Source organism: Ornithorhynchus anatinus, chromosome X2, assembly GCF_004115215.2.
Source record: "Ornithorhynchus anatinus isolate Pmale09 chromosome X2, mOrnAna1.pri.v4, whole genome shotgun sequence".
NCBI lineage: Eukaryota > Metazoa > Chordata > Mammalia > Monotremata > Ornithorhynchidae > Ornithorhynchus > Ornithorhynchus anatinus.
This window is the reverse complement of record NC_041750.1, coordinates 29,089,729-29,095,155: the sequence shown is the minus strand read 5'-3', so window position 1 is coordinate 29,095,155 and position 5,427 is coordinate 29,089,729.

Below are 5,427 nucleotides of genomic sequence, written 5' to 3'. Positions count from 1 at the left end.
CTGAGAATTTTAAGAATATATAACAACAGTGAAACTGTAAATGAAAAAAGTTCAGTTTGTGCAGTGGGGCCTGCTGGTCTTCTAGGAACTCCACAAACCCTCAGGGACCGAGTGTTAGTGATACCTCTCCAAGTTCCTGCTCAGAATGTGGCTTCTTTGGCATTTTCCACTTCACAACCACGTGGTCCTCAGAGCATCCCTGGGCATGGAGGGAAAGAGGGAGGCACAGGAAGAGGGAGGGAGGGAGGGAAAAAGGAAGGATGGATAACTTCTATTGACAGATAGGATACTGACGCCAAGAGAGGGTGTCTTGCCTGAGGTCACTAAGTAGAGTGGTGGCAGACCTGAGAACCCAAGTCACTTGATCTGCAGGCCACTGGACCTCTGAATCTCTGTCCCTGGGGTGGAAGCTACCCTTTCATTTTCTCAAACATGTGGAAGTGTCCTTTGAAAATAATCCCACAGGAATATCTCCACCACACACACGTACACAAACATGTGTACACAAGTTTCAGATTCTGCCCCAGGATGGAGAAGTCTAATTTCTGGACTTTCTATGCTGAAGCCAGGACTGTCCAACAGTGGCTAGGCACAGGTGCCCTCAGAGTTGTGGCTACTGCAGCTGAGGTTCCTGCATTATCCTCCCCTGTGCTCAGCACAGAGAGCATTTTGCCCTCTTTGGGAGGGACAGTGCTCTATCCTGGGCCAGAGCTTGGGGTTTCTTAAAACAGGAAGACAGGCCACTCGGCCCTGTTTGGTCAGAGGCTGTGGAGGAAGGCAACTGTGCTGTTCTTCGTGAAGGTTGCCAGCAATTGATTATTGACTAAAGGTAAGGAAGTCTCTGGGGTTGGGGGGAAGTTGGTGATCCTTTGACAGTCAATCAGGAAGCTTTTTAATCAGGCTGATCCTTTTGCTTTATCTCTCTGTCCCCCAGGTGCCCAGAACAGTCAGTGTTTTGCACTCAGTAGGGGGCCAGTACAATACCCTACACACTAGGCAACCAGCACAGTGCTCTGTACCCAATAGGGGCCCCAAGAAGGCCCTTTGTTGTACACAAAGGTGTCCAGTAAACTGTTCTGTTCACAGAAAGGGACCAGTACAGGCACCCATTACAATGCTCTGTACCCTGGAGGTGCTCAGTAGGAATTTACAAACTGAAGTAGGACAGGACACAAATGAACCTTAGTTCTGGGGGACACAAGCAAATAAACATAAATAAAGTTAATAACAAGTCAGTGAGTCCAGGTGTTGCAATGTAGTTGAGGGGATGACCTGACCAGCAGGAAAATGGGTGATCAATCAGGGAAGGCCTCCTCAAGGAGGATAGAGGAAAAGGAGAAGGAGAAGGGGGAAGAGGAGGAGGTATTTTAGCAATGGGGATGTTGTATGAGGATCCTGGGTTGTGGAAGCAGGAGAAAGAACACAAGCCAGGAGTCGGAAGTGAGAGAGTAAAAGATGAGGCACAGTGAGTAGCACAGCTTTGGAGAAACTGTGAGTGTGAGCTGAGGTGCCGTGGGAGATCAACCTGGATTTGCTGTCTTTAGAGTACTTTAGGTTGGCTGAAACAAGCAGAAATCACTTGTACACTGGGCAAATGTTTATTTTGACTGCAAGCCCTGTCATTCTGTGTATTTATGTGAAATAGAGAGATGTATGTTTAGCCCAAGGCAGAATTCGCACTCTTCAAAAAAAGGCCAGTGTTGAATGTCTGTAGAGTGCTCTCCTTTATCACACTTGTTTCCTACAGGTTGAGAACCCCTTTCCTGTGTTCCGGCAGGGTTGAGGCTACTGACGGGACAGACAGTAAAATCGCCTGGTGGCAGAATTGATAGTGCTCCTGTAGGGGACAGCTTGGCATTCTGGAAAGGAAGCCATGCACCCAAGAGCCTTTTCTGCTCTTTCCTGCTGCTTGATCTCCAGTGGCTGTGTCCATCCCAGCCCAGGATGCCACCGCTCAGCCTGGCTCTGCTTCACTGGAGTCCACCCACATCATTTCTACAATTCCAACCCCTTCCTGAGAGAATTCAACTTCCAAAGTGGTGTCGACCCTAGGGAGCAAAGGGTACCCCTCTTGTACACTGGGCACAGATCGGGCACGTAGATCGCATGGGAACACAAGGGTGCTACATGATGGCATAATATCAACCCATCAATTAAACAGTAGTGTTTCTGGAACACTCACTGGGTGCAGAGTACTGTACTAAGCTCTTGGGAGAATACAATACAATAGAGTTGGTAGATGTGATCCTTGCTGTCAAGAAGCTTACAGTCTAGTGGTAAACTTGCCATTTTGAGCCCATTCATTCATTCATTAGATAGTATTTATTGAGCGCTTACTACGTGCAGAGCACTGTACTAAGCGCTTGGAGTGTACAATTTGGCAACAGATAGAGACAGTCCCTGCCCAGTAATGGGCTCACAGTCTAAACGGGGGAGACAGACAGCAAAGCAAAATAGAACAAAACAAAACAAGACGACATCATCAAGATAAATAGAATCATGGAGATATACACCTCATTAACAAAATAAATAGGGTAATAAATAATATATACAAATAAACACAGTGTTGAGGGAAGGGGAAGGGGGAAGAGCAGAGGGCGGGGGTGGAGAAGGAGGGGGGAGGAGGAGCAGAGCGAAAGGGGGGCTCAGTCTCAGCCCACACAAACCTGGAGCAGATCTCTTGGGGGGACCCCGACCCCTCTCTCACTCCAGAACCATAGCCTTCCCAGAAAGTAGAGGGACCTCATGGATAGATCACAGGATGGGGTGCCAGGATACCTGGGTTCTAATCTGGGCTCTGCCACTTGCCTGCTCTATGAACCTAGGAAAGTCACTTTACTTCTCTTGCTTCAGTTTCCCCATCTGTAAAATGGGTATGAAAAACCTGTTCTCCCTCCTCCTTAGAGTGTGAGCCCTCTGTGGGGGACAGGGAATATGTTTAATCTGAATAAATCTTCCCCAGCATTTATCACAGTGCTTGGCACATAGTAAGAGCTTAACAAATGGTACAATTACCACAAATGCCACAGAGACCACCGGGGTCCCTGCGAACAGGGGTGCCACTTCTGGACTCAATCAATCAGCGGCAATTTTGTAGTGCTTACCATGGACAGAGCAGAATAGGAGTTATGGGTGGAGGAAGACAGGGTGCTGAAAATTAAAAACTCAGACATGTTGGTATCTGGGGGTGAATCCAAAATGAGACAGTGGACAGGCCGGCTGAAAACCAGACTGCCACTGCCATGTGAAACCAGAAAAGTATGTCCCCTCCTCTCCTCCCCCGTCCTAACAGCCACCTGTGTTCCCCCAAGCCGTCACACTGTTCTGGTTTTCTTCTCCACCAGATTTCTCTCCTAGCCTCTGCAAAATCTGCTCCCTCTCCAACGCGAAGACAGCTGAGCCACTTTCATTGAACTGAGTGACTTTTAACCTATTTAAAAGTTGTTAATTTGTTAGTTGCAAAACTGTCCAGTGCCTGCCTCTTCTCCTCTCGGCTCCTCTTCCAGATAGCCTCTGGTCTGCTTCCTCTGTCCATTGCCCTTCTTCTGCATTGGGAGCTGGATCCCAGGGAAACACAAAACCACAGATCCAGTCTAGCAGTCTAACGGTTGTTCCAGGGGATTCCCCCTCAAATTCTCCACCTTCTTAATTGCTGTCCTCGGGGATTCTGCCCCTCATTCCCATGTTCTAATGGTTGTTACCAGGGATACTGCCCCCCCACCATTTCTATTTCCATGTTCTAAGGGCTGTTCTAGAGGATTCTGTCCTGCCAATTCCCCACTAACTAAAAGCTGTTCCCAGGGATTCCATTCCCCATTCCCACATTTTAATGGTTGTTCCAGGGGACCGTGAAGTTGCAATGACTGTTCTATTTTCAATCATGCTCTTTGAGGGTCTGCTCAGCACTACCATCAGGAGGGATATGAGTGTGTGTGTATGTTATGGGTGCATGTGTGTGTGCATATGTGTGTGAATGTGCATGTGAGGGTGGGAGGGGGTGGGAGTCACAGGGCACACTCAATCCGAAGGAACGTTGTTCCCAGACTTCCCTGGACCAGGAAGGAGACTAGACCTAGCGTGGGAGGCCAGAGATCGCCGAACTGGCGATCTCTTAGAAGCACAGATTCAAGTGGCCTCGGCTGCATTCTCAAGTACCACGTCCGGCCCTGTCGGCCTCTTCCGATTCAAAAGTTTGATCTTCCCTTTAGTCTCGGAACTACTTTATTTCTGAGAAATCAAATAAAACATTTTAATCAAAAAGAAAGAAACAATATAGAAATGCCGTGTGGGTTCTGTACAAATAAAGGATGAAAGAAAGAGCAGCATATTCATCAAAATAAAAGTCAATACTGAAAGAAAATTGGCCCTTCCTGGTGTCTCTTCTACCCTGGGAGATTAAAAGGAAAGGGGAGAAAAAAGAGCTGTTAAATGAACATTTTTATAGAATAAATGTATTTGAGAATATTAAAGTAATAATGAATTCCACCTGAGCTGTTAGAAAGGGAGAAACAAGTTTGCGGTTCATTTTCTTTTTGGGTGGCAATATTTCTGAAAGAAGCAGCTTTATTTCCAGCAGAAACTTTGAGACAAAGAGTCACTGCAACTATAACATGGTCATATGTGGTCTTTGTGTGCCCAGTATGGAAGCAGCCTGGTTTAGTGGAAAGAGCATGGGCCTGGAAGTCAGAAGGATTTGGGTTCTAATGCCGGCTCTGCCACGTGTGTGCTGTGTGACCTTGGACAAGTCACTTTCCTTCCCAATGCCTCAGTTACCTCATCTGTAAAATAGGGATTAAGATTGTTAACCCAATGTGGTACAGGGACAGGGTCCAACCCAATCAGTTTGTATTTACACCAGCGTTTAGTACAGTTACTGGACCATAGTAAGTGCTTAAAAAATATCACAATAATTACCACAACCACAGTCTCTAGCCCACCTGGGACTCACAGTCTAAGAGGGAGAACAGGTGTTGAATTTCCATTTTTCAAATGAGGAAGTTGGGGTACAGAAAAATTAAAGTGACTTGCCAAAGGTTACAAAGCAGGTAACTGGCAGAAGCGGAATTAGAACTCAGGTCCTTTGACTCCCTGATCTATGCTCTTTCCACCAAGCCACACTGCTCCTGTGGTCCCCAGACTGGTCTTTAAAGACACCAAGAACGAATTCCACTGTCAGTGGGGTCTTCTTTGAATACCGAGATCTCTGTTCTCTGTCTCAGGTGCGCTCTTCCTCCAACTTTCTCCCTTCACCTCTTGTGAGAGAGAAGCTGGCTCCCACCTCCCCCTCTTCCATTGCTGCCGCTGACACCAAGGACTTTCAGAGGCTACTCCCTACTCTGGTCTGGGAAGGGCTTCATACGCTGGTAGCAGCGTGAGGGCTACTGGGCTTCTGGAAGGTTGGGAAGGCAATGACAGTGGTTTGGTTCT